At 37.5% G+C, this 20,248-nt stretch overlaps 2 long non-coding RNA genes across 2 annotated transcripts in view; both read right to left on the bottom strand.

Annotated features, from left to right (window-relative positions):
• Positions 1–3,097, bottom strand: part of LOC139671867 (uncharacterized) — a 44,837-nt gene extending 41,740 nt beyond the window's left edge. Inside the window, exon 1 of the long non-coding RNA XR_011697800.1 lies at positions 3,055–3,097. This is a non-coding gene — a long non-coding RNA (uncharacterized lncRNA). The remainder of the gene's footprint in view (positions 1–3,054) is intronic.
• A 2,172-nt stretch (positions 3,098–5,269) lies between these two features.
• On the bottom strand, positions 5,270–17,286 carry LOC139671868 (uncharacterized). The gene is made up of 3 exons (XR_011697801.1): positions 16,877–17,286; positions 8,849–8,977; positions 5,270–5,443 (listed from the first exon to the last, which is right to left on the bottom strand). It is a non-coding gene; the product is annotated as an uncharacterized lncRNA (long non-coding RNA).
• Between the last annotated feature and the right edge of the window lie 2,962 nt (positions 17,287–20,248).

The following is a 20,248-nucleotide window of genomic DNA, read 5'->3' as shown; positions in this document are numbered from 1 at the left end:
AGCATTTGTGGGACTAAAAACAGGCTAAGAGGTTATTCTCTGCATAATGACCTTTACATCACCAAGATGACTTTTTTTCCAAGGAATTTCTAAAAACATCTGACTTAGCTCCCTTTTTGAGAACACAAAATATCCACAAGCATGAAATGTGACTGTGTATCAACAGAAGTCATGCATGGCAGCCTCCTGCCAGGACTTATGTGCAATTAGCATAGAAAGCAGTAAAATTCAAATCTATATACATCCTTGACCTTTCCTGCTCCTTCAAACCAACCAAAATTTCATTCTACCATAAAGTGGATATTCAAATAAAAATAGAACTTTAGTCACAGAAGCACAGCATATGATTCATTACATTCTCCCTTTTTCCTCCTTTGGTGCTAGAACTAACAGAAAGCCAGAAATTTTTCAGTGGGCTAGTTTTAGGAAAACATTTATTAACAATAATTTCAGGTTTTTTAACCTCCATTTTTTGTTTTTAGAAATTCCATACAAATCAATATAATATCAGATATTATCCTGAACGAAATTAACTGAAGGCAATTCACAATGTGAAATATATATTTACGAAGTACAATAATTAAACATTGGCAATATTGATGTTAGCGTAAAATAAGTAAAAGCCAGCAAGACTGGTCTTGCCAAGGTGGTCTGTTTGTCAATGGTGGCACAGTCACAAAGCTCAAGACAATCCATCAGTGTATTTTTTTTCTTTAATAAGTGCATACATGCTTGTACAGTTCCCTCCTGTTAGTCTAATATATCTCAAACAAGAAATAAGGAGATCTTTAAGCAGATATCATATTTACAACCTCAAAATTTTCATATTTTTTCTTGTTAATAACTTCATTACAGGGAGAAAGCAAACTATTCCTCTGAATAAATACTGCCTTCCCTGGTGTACTGGGTCTGAATGAGACGGAGTTAATCCTGTATAGACCATATTGTTCTGTATTTTGGATTTGAGATTGAACCAGTGTTATTATTAAACCAGTTTTTTGGTTTTCACAGCACCATGGTTTTCTCTATACTACTCTGCCCACCTTGGCAAGCAAGCCAGAGGTGTGCCAGAAGATGAAAAGGGACACAGGTGGGACAGTGGACCCAAACTGACAAAAGGAACATTTCCTACAATATGACCTTTTGCTCTGCAAAAATGGTTTATGGAAAAGAGGAGGAAGGGGCTTTTGATTAAGGCTTTCATGCTCCCAAGTAATCATTATGCATGCGGAGGCCTTCCTATTCATTAATTGGGTGGACATTTGCCTGCCAACAGAGTGAATAAATTTCTGATTTTACTGCTGCATGTGCATGCAGCTTCGCTGCTTCATCCAAACCCAGGCATTCTCAGGTTTTGCTCTTCTAACTCTTTCCTCTGCCTCTCTGTGCAGGGAGAGAACTAGTGGCTGGGTGGGTGCTTAGCTGCTGGCTAGAGTGAACCCATTATCCCTGGGCACACTCAAACACACTGTTTTCACAATTACACTCCCTGTTTCTTTTTACATTTGGGAATTTTGAATAAGAAAGACAGATTGTGATATTTCTGTTCCTTTTTATCTAACCTACTCATTGCAGTTTAAAGGGCATGGGTGAAGATACAATTTAGAATCAGAAAAAATAGATAAATATCTCAAGAAACCATGAAACATTCATAACGCCTACTCTCAGCTACTTAAAGTGAACACTGCAAAGTCATCTTGCCCAACAAATAAGACAGCTGATGAAAATGTCTAGTTTAGATATTATGAATAGCTCTGAAGTGTATATTGCTTTATACACTATGGAACCTTTAGAATTTAACTGAATTGTTAATAAACTGAGAAAAAAATGTAGATATGTGAAAAGTTACAAAACTGGGTCCAAGACTGTGAAGCTGGGATCTAAAGCTTCCTACTTGTGTTTGATAAATACTGTAGAAAATACTAAAATTAATGTAATTACTTATATGTGAAAAATATTATGAGATCTATATTTACTGGCCATAAGTGACCTACTTTCTTTATATGCCTTTCATATAAGTTATTCTTGAAAGCCAAAATCTTCTTTAGTGTCCATATACTTGCAAAAATTGTAGCACAACATAAATTTGGTCCATACTGTTCTACAACATTATGAGCTAAACACAGGCATACTTTGAGCAATGATACATTTCTAAATAAATCAATATAGCCAGGGGCATGATTTGGCAAAAAGAGCTCTTACAATTTTGTTTGCAACAGAAGAAACGGAAGTTCTGGGAAACAACTAATTCTTAGTTTAATATCCACAAAAATAGATACTTACAACACACAAGTGAATTAAAATGTTTAGAAATAAGGGCACTAAGAATTTTAAGAGTACTTTAGTTCAAGATATGATAAGAATCATAGATTAATATAGACTCAAAAGCTCTCAGATCAAGTTTGACTAGCTGAGGTTCTCTGCTCAAGTTCTGAATATCTTTGAAGATGGAGACTACATAACTGCTCTAAGATTTAACGTCTAACCACCTTCAAGGTAAAACAATTTTTCTACTGTTTAATTGCATTTACCTAATTCCAACTTTCTAATGCCTCTTGCTCTGTCATTATGCATCTACCAGAAAAGTCTGGCTTCATCTTCTCTGTAACTACCCATCAGACAGTTTAGGACAGAAATAAGATCTTCCTTTCCTTAGAGTAAACAAATTAAGCTCTCTCAGCCTCTCCTCATACATAATTTGTTCCAGTAGCCTTTCTCTGGACTCACTCCAGTATACATATGTATTTCTTGTACTGGCGAGCCCAAAAGTGAACACATTATTTCAGATGCAGTCTTATAAGCACCAAACAGAAGGAAATATAATAATAACCTTCCCTCCACTTGCTCTCTATGCCCTTGCTATCAGTCTAGTATGCAGCTGGCCTTTTTTATTAAGGGAATATATAATTTTCACATGTTCAGCTTGTCTACAGGGGCACCTAAATTATCTTCTGCAGTTCCAGGTCTCCAGACTGAACAGTTGCAGTTTGATTCCTGTGGATAGCAAAGTCATCATCATTGCATATGATTTTAGGAGCATCTGGACTACAGTACCTCATTCTTGAGCACTTTGCACCATCATAACTCTTCATGGTGAAGCAGGCGAGTTCTGTTTATTGCTCTACCCTAGAGTAAAATGGAAGCACAAAATACCAACAAACTTTTCATTAGCCAAGGAAGAACTTGGCTTTTCAACAAAGGCCAAGACAGTGATAGCAGAAAGCAAGGATACTGTATATCACCTCTTAAATCCTGGACTCTTGCTTCCACTGGTAGGAAGCTAGGAAAGGATTGCTATGAGTCACCTCTCAAATGCTCTAAGGTTAAACTAGCTTGAGCAACCTTGTAACATCACCTTACAGGCACAAAATAAACATTTGGGATCTTTTTTTGGATATGCTATAATTTACTTCCTCTTTTGATTTTTCAGGCCCTTTGATATGTGATGTACAGAAAGTACTTCATGTGGCTCAGAAAAACAGTTTGTTCCATGCCATTGCATGTCTGGCCACTAAATTAAGTCAAGTTATTCTGTGTAGGAAAGGGTTAGAAAGTAGTACTTCATTATGTAGAGAAACCAAATCTTCACCTCATTTGCTTTGCACTATCTCAATATAAATATCGATGTATCTCTAAGCAACTGTTGAAATAATACTAATATAATACACTGGAAAAATTTGCTTTGGAAAAATAAATGGAACCTGTAAAGCATTTGATACCTTAATTTCCTGATGTACCTAAATGGGACTAGAAAGATCTCAGCAGGCCAGTATCAAAACTGAATGCTTAATTCTTTACTCCTTTAAAGCCTGTGTTCCAATACCTCTGTGAACACTGGGAGTGAAACACTACCATTTTAGCAAGGTATGTTTCCTGCTTTTAGGAAAGATAGAAATCTGCCAAACATCTTGTTCTCTATTTGCTGCATACATTACTATTAAAACGCATTTTTTAATGCTAAAATATAACTTTTTGTGACCACAGCTCAGCTTTCATGAAGACTTAGTAAAATATTCATAAGACAGCACTGGGGAAAAACAGGAACAATAAGCTCTGGACACTTCAGCTATCAAAAGACATCAGAATTGTCACACAGTGCTGACACCTAATTATCACCTCCTCTTCTACCAATACATTTAAAAAGAAAAAAAAAAAGCATATTATTCCTTTCTTGCCCTCTTATATGTGTGTGATTTAATATAAGTTCTGCATTATGTTACAGTCAGAAATACAACAGCAGAAAATCCCTGCGTTGAATACTCTGAAATATATTATAGGCTGGTGATGATATATAAGGATTTGAGAAGACAGGAGTTCCAGAGAAAGTTCAACAGTGTGCACACATAAAACTATAGAATACCCATAGAAGACATGTGGATGAGACCCACAAGGATGATCAAGTCTAACTCCTCAATCCACTCAGGACAACCTAAATGTTAAACCTTATATCTAAGTATCATCCAAACACTTCTTTAACACTAACAGACCTGGGGCCATGATAATTGCCCTGAGAATCTTATGTCAGTCCTTAACCATCCTCTCAGCAAAGAACTTTTTCCTAATACCCAGTCTGAACTTACCCTGTCACAGCTTTAATTCATTTCCTCACCTATAACTTTTATGATCAGACACACTATTTTATATATTATGTAACACCTAGTGTCAGTTGTTTCTGTTTCAATATCTGCTTTAGCTAACAGATAATCACATTTCAAGGAAGTAAAATAGTAATGACTTCCATGGTTTTCTTGTTACTTTCACCTTCTATTAACTTTTTATCTATTTCAGAACAATCTAAATATATATTTCTATTCCAACAGCAAGTAAAGTTAATGAGATTATGGCAGTGGTTAAGGCACTCATAACTATTGATTTAATAAAACAAATCCTTTTTAAGAACTGCAGCATTGGAAAGATAATGCAAAACACCTTTTCTGGTAGACACTGCAGTACTGCCAGACTGAGACAGTTGCTTTTATGGAGGCATGTATAGACTCGGGAATCCTATTCACAGCCTCATTAGAACAACAGTAGAACAAGACTGAGTGAAACAGAAGAATAAGGAAAATTATAACAGGGCAGCATCTGAGGTGTGATACTACAGGCTGTTAAGCCAGAAGAGTCTTCAGAGCCCTACCCACAAAGACCTCTGCAGCAGCAGGCAGCACAGGGAATAACAAAAGTAGAAATCACAGCGGATAGTTGTTGATACATGGCATGTTAAGAAACTACACAGTTAGATAAATTCAATAGTCATACTTATCTGTGAGACTGAAGAAGTACAACTGGAAATAGTGCCTTCTGGCTATCCTTAGTTTGTACATATTTGTAGGCATATCAGTCTCTTTGAAATCTATATCTGTTTCACAAGGAGAAAACTGAAGATCAGAATCTAGTTTGCCTCCCTTAACATTTTTCTTCTTGAAATAGGTACTATATAGATCTAGGATAAAAAAGAACAAGTCAATTTTAGTTCAGATATGAAGCTTGACACAATATAATAAACACTGACACAAAGCTTACTTGCTGATCACAGAAATGGGTAAAATCAGCTTTTGGAGGACTTGAGAGGGGGAAAAGGGCTAACTGCACAAGATCAGAATTTAAAAATTTAAAAAAAAAGAGGGGTTTAGTGTGTTTGGGATTTTTTGTTGTTTTTTCTTTTTTTTCTGATTGATCAAGCAAGGCTTTTAAAAGAGACATTTACATAAAGGAGATTTACAAGAGAGCTGGAAAGGGACTTTTTACAAGGGCATGAAGGGATAGGACAAGGAGGAATGGCTTCAAACAGAAAGAGGGCTGGTATCAGCTAAAAGGAAGGCCCACAAGTCCCCTGACCACTTTAGCTCTCCAGTTAGGCAGCTCTTTTCAGAAAAGCTAACACATAACAGCAGAAGAATAATAAAACCTTTCTGTGGATGTTTCCTCAGCTACCCATTGAAATTTGCCTGGTACAGCAGGTTATGATTGAAGAAAATTTAGTGGAAAACAAGATTAAGATACCCTACCTTTATTTCCTGATATTGTTGTATTTGAAAGCAACTGATTGACTGACAGAACAGTCACACAGAAATCTATTTCAACAAGCACCTCTATCCTACATACAATATTCTACAACACCAAAATACCATTTTCATCCCTGCTACTCCATAAGTGGGGCATACATCAGACTAGACAGAGTTTAAAACAGTAATATGGTACAAGATCAAGGTTTAAATTCACCTTTTAAAATTTAAGAATAAATACATTCAACTTTGTTGCAGTTTATTCTGCTCAATACCTTTTATTGATGCATTTTGTATCCAATTTGTGCAAGATAGTTTCCAAATGACCAGATCAAAACATTTCTGATCACCTCTATGCCCATTATTTTTGGTGAAGTTTATTGTGATTTCACATTCTAGATATAGATTTTTACAGTCAAAAGATGTGTTCACATTTACCATATTGCTCAACTACCCTGCCCTAAGATATTTCTAAGCATTCATTATTTTTCCCACAGACTGACAGGGTTTGACAGATAAAAACATGATGCAACAAAAAGCCATGCACCCTTGTAAATACTTGTACATCAAGTGGTTCTTCTGCTATTAAAATAATGGGTTCTGAGTAAAGACTGTGCCACTCTCTACGTTGGTAACTGCAACACGGAAAATGCAGGTGTCTACCACCAATGTCCAGAATTCCTAAGGAAAAGAAATGCCACCTGTTGAAATACAATCTGAATAAAATTTAACTAAAATATTTTCTCTTACAAATCCTTTTATAGAACTTTACTTTTGATCCTTCTGGGTTTATGGTTAATTTATAGTAACTTAACTCCATAGTAAACCATTAGTTAAACTTTGTGTTCAGAAGAGATGTAAGAGGCCTTAGGACTAGAAATTGGTGCTAAGAGAAAGAAGTTCTTCACAGGCTTTAAATCATGATTTTCACAAGTGCCACCCGAACAGCTAAGTCTGGAGAGTCTAAGGTCAAATTTTGTCCAAACTTCATGTCCTACTCAAATGATCCTCCGTGAATAATTTTTTTTTAATTTCTCGTATAAATTAACTCTAACACAATGCAGCTCTTACAGTGCTTTAAATACCTCCATGGGATTTCAGCACACCATATAACTATTGCTAAATACGTGCAGTGCAGGAAAGTAAAAATGCTTATAGTATTTTCAAAGGTGGTAACAGAAATATTACATACTAGTTCATTAAAAATATTTTAATCAGATTAAAATTATCCAGCAGGAATGTCTTTTGTCCATAACTCATTGACTTATATGTGTAAATTGCTCATCTTTCTGAAGTTATATTAGGTAAAAGTTGAACTTAATTCTTGGACAAAGCCCTCAAAGAATGAGGTGAAGATAAATCATTTACAACCAGCATTTATAAAACCAGTTCCAATGAGGCTTCTTTGTTTATTGAAAGGCTGTTAGAAAACATCATAATACTAACTTTTAATTTGATAGACTGCACTTACCCAAAATAAATTTAAGCCATTTCTAGACCATCACAATTCATCAAGTTAACTTATTACATGTGAAGAAATTCTTAATTGCCTCCACAGTAATTTATTTTAAATGAAAGTGAAAATAAATCACAAAATAATCATCCCCTTCAATTATTTCATTCCAAAAGTAGTGGGTCCACTTATCTTCAAGATTTTTTTCCTACTGGTAGAACATAAGACTGCTCAGTGAAACTCACTGAGCACCCTATTTAGTACTGCAATTTGGTTAGTGATAGAGCTACTGCCCTGACATTTTCAGTCTCCAGAATGGTTACAAAAATCAAAAGGAACTGGGCAAGGACTAAGTTGTGAAGTCAAAATTTGAGTCATCTCTGATGACAGATCAGTATTCAAGTGCTAAACTTCTACTGAAACCATTTTATCTTCTTTACAATTACTGAAAACTACTTCAGCAATTTAGCCTTTGATGTTTCAATGAACCAAGTGCATCTGTAGAGATGTTTTGCTTGGCAAACCATGGAGAAATTTTTAGATTTTTATCATATTTTAAACTCTCTGCCTAGTCCCCAGAGGTGGCAATTCAGTAACTGAAGGATTAGTCCAGAAAAAAAAGCAGGCAGAGGCTAAAACCCAGTTGAGAGCTTTCCAATGAATTTAAGGAAGGCTAACCAAGCATGCCAGAGAGGCGTACAACTTATCAATGAGTTATCAAGTTTTCATGAGCAGTACTTCTTGCAGTTCTAGTTAGGTATTATATCCACACTTTAGGAGAGAGCTATGCTTGATTTATAGCAAACAGAGGTCTTTGTCTTCTTTCTTATTTTGATTTGCAAGAGGCTGGAAAATGAAATCTTCCCTTTCCAAGATGACTAAAATAAAAAAGTGACAAAAACATTACAGTCTTATGGGGTATTCTTCTATTAACAAGGACACTGTATACTTAGCTTTCAAATTAAACTTAAGTCTTAGCTTTGTGCTCCTTAAAATGATCAACACCTCTATCAAAAGGAAAATCTATTAGGGAAATGAGAAAGTATCAGTCATCTGTTCCAACATCCAAATAAAAGACTTAATATCTCCATTTTTGTCTGCATGTCACCTGATGTCTCTTGAGCACAGGATGGCTGCACCAGCTGCTCAACAGGGACATGGTGGCTGCCAAGTATGCAGTCAGCCCTGGCTGCTGCAGGGAATCTTGAGGGGGACTTATCCTTTCTGGGAAAGCAGAAATCACTCTCTCTCCCATGTATTTGACTCCACTAAGAATGTTTTTTTGGGTTTTGGTTGGTTTTTTTTTAATGCTATAAAAGGATAAAATCACCTCTCTTTAGTGGGTTCACTTCTTTTCATACAATGCACTGGAAATACAAGCCAAGCCTACCTGGAAATCATGGCTTTCTGGCCATTTCTCTGGCTGTGCTTTCCTGCATTGCCTCCCTTTCCCTGCTCAGTTGGCTGCTCCCCATCCGTTGCATGACCCAGAGGACACCTTTGCCTACACAGGATCAGACTCAACAGAACAGAAGAACGAGAATTACTACATTCCCTTTAATGAAGTTCAAACAAAATCTATGCAGATTCAAAATAAAGGATCTCTGAATAAAGTTCTCCCACATCTATAAGACCAGCCTCAAGGAAAAGTGCACTCCCAGTACTTGCTTTGCTGATAAGCCCACTGTTTCTGCTTCACAGGCTGTCAACCACATGGCAAAGATGAGTTCACAGGGTACAGCTAGAGCAGTGTGGCTGCAGATTCCAACTAATATACTCTTTATAAAGAGCGATAAAATCCTGTGGTAATTCAATCTCAGCACTGAACCCTAACCAGCACTGTTTCAGGCACAGTGCCTCTATAATTAGCAAGGGCAGGGTGCAAAATGGCCAGGGGAAAAGGAGCTCCTGAAAGGTCTTGAGGCTGAGCTTATGTAAGAACCTCTTGCCACAGTAGTTAGTTTCCATTTTATATGCACACATTTCACTATAACATTGGTTCCAAATTACAATAAATTGTTAAGGTGAATAACACCTCAGCTATTTAATTTCTAGGGCCAGTCTGTGCTTTAAATTGATGACACTTCAGGTAACGCATATGCTTCTCAAAACTGGACCATGAAGGTATATAATAAAAACTTCTCTAAGCACTCATCAGTGCTCATTGCCTTCTGCAGTCTACAAATGGGAAATCTAATTTGGTAGAACTTTATACTCTCTTTGCATTCATATTGTCTGGCAATTACTCTCTTCCTAAACATGTTGAGCTAAGAATCATAGTCCAAACATCTGCAGTTTTCCTCAACTCAAATTGGACGTTTCTTAATTTCCCTAAGTTCTCAGGTACTTAAGTACGTCTAATCTAATGGGACAAACAGTTTGTGTTTTGAGAATAGAAAATACTAACCTTTAGTATGTTCATGGTCAACCAAAAGAAGCAGCGTGTCTGGTGTTGACTCTAGGTAGCCTAAAAGCTACAAGTACTTTAACCATCCCAAACGTAAAATCTCTTAAGTTTAAAAGAAGGATAAGCATCTCAGCCTCAAAATAAAAATGCTATGTTTACATACATGTAAGTATTTGGTAACGTGTCAATGAAGAGCAGTGCTCTACTCAGAGCAAATGGCAACACACCATGAACAACTGCAAGAACTAGTTGCTTCTCTTAGAGAAGCCACACATTCTGTCCATGAATATCATTTCTATATGCTCCAGAAATGACCAGAGAAAGACAAAAATACATAGTTAAGACACTGTTTCACTAGCAGTATTAAAATCTAGTGACACACTGGTAACTCTCAACAAACAGCTAGAAGGGACTGACTGGCTCAAAGTATAAAAAGCTTCCACACAGTTTTAACTTGAATATCTTCTCTATATATATTTATTTCTTCAGATAATATCAAACAACATATTCCCTTAAGAATTACCTCAATCTATCTAACAACTGTTCTTTTAAAAAAATATTACTGTAATGTTGTTCATTTCAAATGAAGCTTAAATGTAGGTGTTAAATTAGATGCTAAATCCTATAATATTAAATATGCATTACTTTCCCTCAAATTCTACCCCATTGTGTTTTCATAGACTTTGGATACTCTAGCTATGGCAACAAAGACAGTGTATATGCTGTGTTCATGGCTAGCCTGGTAATTAAAATACATTTAAACAAAAACTTATGAGAAAAATTATAATGTCAAAGACTTTTTATAACATCAGAATGTACTTCTTTAATCCTTTTAAAAGGATGACATTTCAGTGATCTCTACGTTGAAGGACTCCAACCTGAATAAGCTCTCAATGTCCTGAGATAAAACTGAGATATGAAAAAGTTCTCCTTTTTAGCAGGTAACATGCAACACTTGCCATAACCAGGATTTTGAAAAGAAATTGCCTCTCCAGTTCCCCTTTGTGCTCAGCTACACATGAGAGGCTATGAGGGCATAGAACAGGGAATGCTAACCACGCCATTAAGAAGCTGCCTTATATGACAGAAAGTTTCTGCTTCCTGGGAAAATTAGAAGAGAAGTTGAGCATGCTCATGAAACAAAACAAGTCAGACCTTAAGACCCAGCGTCTTGGCGCTACTCTTTTAAAAGCAGGATTAACTTTTGCTAACAGAGAAATGCTGAAGTAAATGGTCATTATGTTTTAAACTACCCCAAATACAATAAATATTCAAGTAATTAATGGAACTTTTTTCTTTGTGCAACAGTTCCTGACATCATCTAATTTTTTCAAAACAGTGTAATTTAATCATCTGGGAAACTCTACTTACACTGCCATGTATGGTCTCACACAGGAGGCCGACAGTACTGGTTTGTAAAAAGAAAGCTAGAAGTGGTAATAGGATTTCTCCCTTCCCCATGACAAGTTATAGAAACAAGTTCACAGTCCATAACTAAGATAAATATACAAGGCTCACCTGTGCTCACCATGGCATTAATTTCCCATCACTATAATTCCACACTCAAACGGGCTCCTCCTGGTTTACATCCTTTAAATCCACCACTAGGACTACAGAGTAATAGTGAAACTATACTTTTGTTTACAGTCTTAAAAAAGGCAACAGCTTAATTGAACAGTCAACATTTATTTGAAATTATGTTAAAATAATAATGTAAGTCAAAAAAAATCAAATAAATAACTAAAAGCCTAGCATTGATTTGCTTGACTGATGCTTAATTATCCTGTGATCCCCTAACTTCAAAATATGTTCAAATTCTAAATTATAAGGTGATTACATTAACTGAAGTGAAAGGAAACCTTTCAAAATCCTAAAGCAGTTTGCCTTTCTGTATAAAAAAAAGCATTTTTGCTTTTCTTTGTCTCCAAACTTTTATCAGCATAGTAAGTATATATGATACGTTACTACTGCACTTTTTTCTTTCTAAATAGAGAATTCTTACAACTGAACAGCAAATAGCCCTGAAAAAAGGAAAGGTTTCTAGTGGAAAAAGAATCATTGAGTGACAGGAATAAAGCTAACCATCCTAATATTCATCCAGTTAATTTCACTTGCTAAGAGGCAAGGAACTTTTTCCAACACATAATTACTAAGTATCCAGTGGGTATTTCTTCATTAGCAACTCCATGCTTTAAATGCCTTCTATTTTAACTTAAAATATCTGTAAAGTCTTCAGTGTTGATTAATATTTACTGTCTGATCTGAACAAGTTCATCTGTTCCAGTGCACATACACATCTTAACCAAAGCCTGTAGAAGGCTTCATAACCAAAAACAATGCCAGGAAGCAAACTGGTATTAGAACACACAATAAAAGTTAAAATGGATAGAAGTAAAATGGATTAAAAGTGAAATAGTTCAAGCATTGCTCTTCTAGTCAGGCACGACATACATTGGCAAAATGGAGTGAAACAAAAATGAAAATTCCCTAGGTATGTTTCCACCACCACTCAAGAACAGAGGACTTCAGCAATTCTTTTAACACTGTGTCCCATGATATCCTCATAGGCAAGCTCAGGAAGTGTAGGCAGGACAAGGGCACAGTGCAGTGGACTGAGAGCTGGCTGCATGGCAGGCCTCAAGGGATTGTGATCAGAGGTATGGAGTCTAGTTTGAGACCTACAACTAGTCAAGTCCTACAAAGGCTGATTTGGCCAGTATTGTTTAACTTATCCATCAATGACTTAGATGAAGGGACAGATGCCTCCTCAGAAAGTTTGCTGATGAAACAAAGGTGAGAGGAGTGGCTGATACTCCAGAGTTCTGTGCAGCCCTCCAGAAGGACCTTAACAAGCTGGAGGGATGGCCAGAGGAGAACCACGTGAAGTTCAACAAAGGCAAATGCTGAGTCCTGCATCTGGGAAAGAATAACCCCATACACCAGTACAGACTGGGGGCTGACCTGCTGGAAAGCAGCTTTGCAGAAAAGGACCTGGGGATCCTGCTGGACAGCAAGCTGTGCATGAGCCAGCAGTGTACATGTGGCCAAGAAGGCCAGTGGTATCCTGGCCTGCATTAGGAAGAGCATTACCAGCAAGGCAAGGGAGGTGTTCTATCTGCTCAGCCCTGGAGAGACCACATCTGTGTTCAGAATGAGGTCACTGATCAGTTTTGGGCTCCTCAGTACCAGAGAGACATACAGCTCCTTGAGAGAGTCCAGTGGAAGGCTAAGAATATGAGTGGTATGGACACCCTTCTTATAAGCCAAGGCTGAGAGAGCTGAATCTGTTCGGCACTGAGAAGAGGTGACTGACAGGGGACTTCATCAATGTCTTTAAGTATCTGAAGGAAGGGTATCAGGAAGATGGAGTCAGGCTCTTCTTGGTGGTTCCAAGCAACAGGATGAGAAGCAACAGGCAGAAACTGATGGACAGGAAGTTCCATCTGAAAAAGAGGAAGAACTTTACTGTGTAGGTGACCCTGACTGACTGCCAAGTAGCCATGGAGTCTCCTTCCCTGGAGATATTCAAAGTCGTCTTGACACAATAACATGCCTTAGGGAACACTGCTTGAGCAGTAGTATAGTTGGACTAGATGACCTTCAGTGGTTCCTTCAACATTACCCATTCTATGATTAAAATACCAGGATAATGACGCAGCACTACTATCCAGGCTGTAGATGCAGACTGACAAAGGTGACAACCACGGTAAAAGTAGTAAACAAGGACATACTCCTATACCTCTTTCCCTAAACTTATTTTCCTGCATACTAATCCTCACATTTACAATACGCAGATGAGTTGTATCCTCTTAGCTTGTAAGAGCTGCAAGACTTCAGAAAAGCTCAGCCTCTTTAGCAGCATGTATGGAAACAGTGGCAATGTGGAGGTGAATTTTGCACAAGCAGCAGCAGGGAATGCAGGATAGTCTCTCCTCTTGCATAAAAGCCTACTGCTAGAACAAAGCCTAAAGCAAGAAAACCACTTAACCTCCCACTAAAACTTTACACAATAAAAATAGCATGTGTTCTTGCAAGGATTTTACTGTATGCTAGACCTTAACAGCATGTGGTATATAAACAACAAAATAGGAGCAAGACTGTAGTCAGCTGCTGATGCAAAACAGACCCCCTGTTTCTGGGCATCAGTTAGTCACAGACACAGACCTCATGCTTGAGGTGCAAATTTGACATTGGTTTTACATTGCTGACCTTCCCACAAAGAGCACTGGAGTTCTATGGATAAAAAGCACTACAGGGACAAAGTATAATTTCAAAAGTATTATACTCATACCAGTAAGTCACAACTGATTCACGTCAACATGATTGTAAAATCAGTCCTTTTAAGTTCCACTATAAAACAAAAGAGGAAGAACTTGTATATGAAACAAAAATAACCTAAGTTTGGGATGATTCCACAGCATTTTTGAGTTATAATCACCAGTGGAGAAAGTCAGCAACCAGATATTCCAAAAATGAGAGGAAAAAAAATTAAAAATCTATGTAGGATAAAAATATCTGGATTCCTGAAAGGTAACTTTTTCTTCAATTTTGTACCTCCTTTCATGTGAATTCTGAAAGCTCTTCTACCCTCTTGCTAGATTTCTCTACCAACAAAGTCACTGATGAATTCATGAAGATATATAAACAAATTACCTGGAGGATTTACAGAAATTTGCAAAGCAGATTCTGTAAAACAGCATTAATTCTGCATATTAATACTTTGTCCATATCCCATGGTCAAACAGTTTGATGGAAGAAATAAGAACAAATTACAGTGAATAAATGTTTGTCAATGCTTGTGCCCTTAAACCATGCTGCATCAAATATTGCCTGATTTTTTTTCTGAAAAGCTGACTCCTTAAGCCATTTTCCAGGGATAATTAAATACTAAAAGGATAAAAAAAGGCAACAGGCAAATAACTCTTGAATGACCTGGACCTGAGAAGTTTTATCAGTTGAGAGTACTTAATGTCATTTTATAGACACACTGGCAAGTGGAACTGGCAATGAAGACACAGAAAATCAGACTAACAGCAAATCAGATTCCTCAGAGAAAAGCTCCCTAAACCTGTCAAGACTTCGTACTTCAGTCTCACTCAGAATAGGTGTTGCTCCTTTCTGCATCTTCAGTATTTTGATCCATTGCTTGATTTGTATTATTAGTTCCACTGCCAGTCTCCTTCATTCATAATTCACCCATTACTAACAAGATTTTAAAAAAGCATTTTTAAAAGAGCTTAGAGACTTCCTAGTGTTGAGGATGTTCAGCTGAGATATAGAAGGTCAGGTTTCAGAAGCAGATCCTACAGTTATTTCATTATTTGCAAAGACCATTCTAGCAGGAGAGACTTCATGGTCAACACAGATATTTATCATGATCTAGCTAAGGCAACCCCTTGCACAGTTGGTTATTTCTGCAACCCCAGCTGTTAACATGTGTAAGTGCTTCTCAGAAATTTCAAAAAGTCTAACTTGGGGCTCAGAAAAGACAACTACCAAACATTAGCTACAGCAACACCAGCTCACATTGGCTTAAGGAGGAACAGATTTCATCCCAAGATTGTAATTCTCATTTGTTTTGCATACCTTTAATAATTGTTATCAGTGCAGCTACATTAGCAAATAAGACCTCTGCAAGGTCTTAAAATAAAGAAATCCTTGGACTTATTCAGAAATAATTTTTCCCAACAAGTCTTTTTAAGAAAAGGTGCTCAGCTCCATCTGGTGGATTGAGATTATTCCTCTGTGAGGCTGAGGACTTCACAATAAAAATGGATTCATTTTCCATTTGTTAAACATCTTGTATGCATGCAAAAGGCAGGAGATCAAACTGCTGCTATGTAGATACCAAAAAAGCACTATAAAGCATCCCTTCTACCCAAAGGTCCATTAACACAGTCTTGTTACTGCCCTTAGCAGCAGCAACACCCATCCTCACCAGACCTGTCTTCAACTCAGAAGTAATTTATTGTATTTTGCCCTGTTTGCTATGATAATTATGAACACAGAGGCCAAAGAGCACTGAAGCTAGGCTGTCTAACAAGACTCAATTAACTATTTCAACCAGTTCCGGAAAAATCACTGGAGGGAAGAAAAATATAAAGCCTGATATTAAATATGAATATGCTCTTTCAGTCTGACCCTGTAATACTATAAAAATTCACGCACTAATTTTACTGGCATGTTATGATAAAGTTTAGAAATAGGTGTTTCACAACTGTTGAGAAGCAAATTGTCTTAATAAAGGAATATCTTCATTAAAAGAAAATATCTTACAGTGAGATTAGAGGTTCCTAAATATATCTTCATTATTGCTTCTTCTTTTAGCATGCATTTTTTCAGTTAATCAAATACTTCTAACGAATAGCCAGAATGGTATAGAGAACTGTAAAATTTCATTAAAATATATTTAAAAATAAGCATTTACAATTATGAAATTCTTAATCAGAGTTTCTAGGGAAAAAAAAAAAAGAAAGAAAGGAGCCTCCAAAACATAAAAATATTTTCATCACCTGTTTGGGGTGACATGTCACTAATATATGGCTTACCTGTGTCAATGAAGCAATAAGAACTGGATCAATAAAGCTTTTAAAAAACCTCAAACAAACAAAACAAAAAATCAACCTGATAAAAACAAGAAAAAACAAACACCTTTGTACCGTATGCATTTTATAGGCCTGATTCTGATACTATTTTTACAAGCGCATTTTCTTTTATTTAATTAAGCACAGCTACATTTACACTGGAGCAATTCAAAACAGAGCAAGGACTGCATGCCTACAGACACAGTTTTCTATGTATTTTTCTGTGATTTTGTACATCTAAGCACAGGCATAAAATGGTTTAATGCCATGGTAGTTCGGTGGAAAAATAAAGCCTTCTGAAACACTTTGGCTGTCAGTTGCCTACCTTTAGCTGTTTGTTACACTTTATTCTGCCTGAGTCAGTCCCCAGACAAGACAGTGACTTTTCTAATACTCTCTCCCCCTTGCACAAGATAAATTGACTTACCTACTCAGTACTCAGGGGTCAAATCCATGAGAAAGATACCTTTTCCTCTTGCTATGCTGTGCAGAATTTTTAATGCAAATCAATCTGAGACATATCTGTTTTCCCAAAAAAGGAGAGGATTTTTGTTCCTTTATTTGAGGTTTATTTATTTTAATTAAAATAAAAATGAAAGCTGATTAGTTTGCAACTACCTTTTCAGAAGTCCTTTGCTGCCCTCGTGTGCTTCACATGAAAAGTAACCCCTCAAGTCTACACACAAAATAAAACAGCTTCTCCTATTGAGACAACTTCTCCTGTTATGAACTGGGAATAATCCATGGAAATAATAACTGAAAAATAACGGAAAGTTTATATGTTTGCTCTATTAAAGCTAAGTTGACCCATTTAAAATGTAATGATTATGTATTAAAAATAAGAAAATGTATTCAGCTTGAGATAATCATAATTCCCAAGCAATAGAGTTCAAGGACAGCAAGCCAATTTTGTGAAAGTTGATCATGTTAACCTGGGGGAAAATGTGAAAGCTTTAATGAAAAGTATGTTTTGATATAAAATATAATTGTAGCATCTTTCTGCTGCTTACACTAACTGGCAAAGTAACTTCTTTCCTGTTCAATTATACTATATCATGAAGAATAAAATCATGTGACTGTTGCATTGTAAGGCTTCTGTTACTCTCAAATCAGTACACCCAAAGTTATAGTGACCATATCAAGCTTTCCTATGACACTCTTGCCAGCCACTACCCTGCACTTCTCCCAAGGGTCTCAGTGCTCAGAGTCACAGTTTGATGAATTTTCTCTCAGAATTGAGCTGCTGAGGTTCACACCATCCTTAAAAAGCATTCACAATTCAGTTCTTTTGTCTTCATCCTATCCAGTCTTTATGCTGATCCCAGATTTCATTACAGCCAATATGAGTTTGTAGTAAGTTGTAATATCAACATCTCTGTTGTAGTTTGGAATTATTATGTAAACTCTCTCCCCTGGCACTAACTGCCCATGCCAGTAGCTAACAAAAAAAGTAGTTAACTGCTGATCACTTGGGTGGGGGCAGGTTGTCTCTTTTGTTCTTTGGGACTACACACGGCTGGGAGTTGTGTGTGTGTGTGTGTGTGCTGGGTAGAGGAGAAGCCCTCTTGCTGCTGCTGCTGCTGCCTGCCCCGGACTGCTCCTGACTGCTCGCTGCTCCTGGCTGCTGCTGCTGCTGTTGCTTTCTTGCATCACAGCCTGCCCGACCCGGCTGGGGCAGCAACCTGGGAGAGAGAACTTGCAGCTGCTTTTCCAGGACACGCAGTGGTTCGTCGCTTCCAGTTTTCCTTCTTCTGCAGCCAGCTGGGCTGTGACACTGATACTGCCCATAAGTATAACTTTCCTCCAGGAGGAAACCTGTGGGGTTTGGGGGTTTTTGTTGTTTGTTTTTTTTTTTCTTTTCTCTTGTGGTGTTGGGGAAGCGGTTTGCTCTGGTCAGTTTATAGTTATATCTATACCTACATATATATATATATATATATATATATATATATACATATATATATATATATCAGTTAAGAACAGTTATCCTTCTTGTTTCCATTGTCTGATTAAAGTTCCTGCTGTTCTTAAATTTGATAAAGAGTGGCATGATTATTGTAGAGGAAACCCCCCTCCTCCGCTGGTGGGTAAACATTTTGGTTTTTGCCCCTCAAACCAAGACAATCTCCTATGTCAGTCCTGGGTTTACAATGATAAACCATATCAGAATAACCCATGATATCCGTCCTGTTAATGAACTCTTTCATACTCTGGCTATAAGCCATAAATAGCGTTCCCTGTACCAAATGGGTGGCAATTCAGACAATGCTCCAAACAGCCATTCCATGCGAGGGAGGAAGGCAAAGGCAGAGCTAGATCACAATCCCTGAAGGTTTGTTCAATCCTGGACTCAAGCTATTTGGTGGGATCAGATCATAAACTTTTATTTATATTGACAAAAGGTTCCTGAACTGCCATGACTGTTTTATCATTAGCCCACTGGCCACAGTGGTGTTAAATGTTAAGTTCTCTCTTCACTGCAGAAACACGTAGAACTACAGGTACAAAGCAGAGTACTTATTTTTGTTTTCTTTCCATCATAAAGAAAAACTACCTGCATGGTATTGTTCTGCAAATAAACACAAATGCTCCTTTATCAGTGGGGTGAACTGAAAGGGACTGTTGTCATATCATGACTATAAAATGCTGGGTTTTGTTCTCCCTTCCCCTAACAAAAAACAACTATGTGTAATCTTACTCCAGAAAAGTGAGCGGGTTTTTTGTAAAATTGCACTTTAGTTGCTCATTTAAAAAAAAATAGCAAATCCAGCATAGTTATTTAAATACCTCTTCAGTCATCAGCATGGAGATACCAGGCATCAGTCAGGCACTCAAATTGCTGAAGCTACCTGGACCTCCCATCTCAAACAGGAGTTGCCATCCCAGAAAAGAAATATAAATGAAAGATACACAGATGTCTTGCGTTTCATACATTGTAATTTCTCTTTCCTACCTGGATTATTGGAAAAATGCTGCAAGGTGAAAAAAAAAAAGAAAAAGTACTGGAACAGTTCTACACTTCATCCTTTACAAACTCCAACAAAGTTTGCTGTTACACAAGGCAGGGACAGCAGCAAAAATCTGCACCCTGAACCTTAAAATTTCATCATGAGAAAAGCCTTGTGTTTCCCAAGCACAGCACTCCAGGTTGGCTACTGACACCACAGGAGAGGGCACCTGTGCTTTCTTGGTGTAATTACAAGCTGATTAAATGTCTCCTTGACATCCGATCCCGTTAGATCTCGGAAGCCAAGCAGCATGAGCCCCGATTAGTACTTAGATGGCAGACTTCCTGGGAATACCGGGGGATGTAGGTTCTAGTCCTGAGGACTTCACTGTCACTGTCCAAGCTCACTTGGCCGTGGCAGATGAACCTTAGGTCTTAAACGGTGGGGCCAGTTCTGTGCACACTGTGCCTCACCTAAAACCACTGCGCAGGGTGGAAGGGCACACACACGTGGGGAAAGCCCTTCCCAAATCTTCGTCCACGGAGCCCAGCCATACGTACAAGCTGCTGCAGGGTGGAAAAGGAAGAGAGGGAACTGAAACAGAGCGGATTTTACATATACAAGTATTCTACATATATTGTGTAAAAATACCCCATGATGGAAATTACCAGAGGACTGTGTTAGCTCCTTCTGGCCTAAACACCAATCTGCTTGGTCAAGCACCAACACGACTGGCCTCCAAGGAAAGCAATGAGCCACCATAAGCAGACATAGCATTTTCTCCATTGTTTTCTTTTAGCATAACCTAATAATCCTGAAATCCACATTCTGGGGCCTTGCCTGTGCATTAC

Source organism: Pithys albifrons, chromosome 5, assembly GCF_047495875.1.
Source record: "Pithys albifrons albifrons isolate INPA30051 chromosome 5, PitAlb_v1, whole genome shotgun sequence".
NCBI lineage: Eukaryota > Metazoa > Chordata > Aves > Passeriformes > Thamnophilidae > Pithys > Pithys albifrons.
This window is presented reverse-complemented; position numbering and strand designations above follow the sequence as displayed.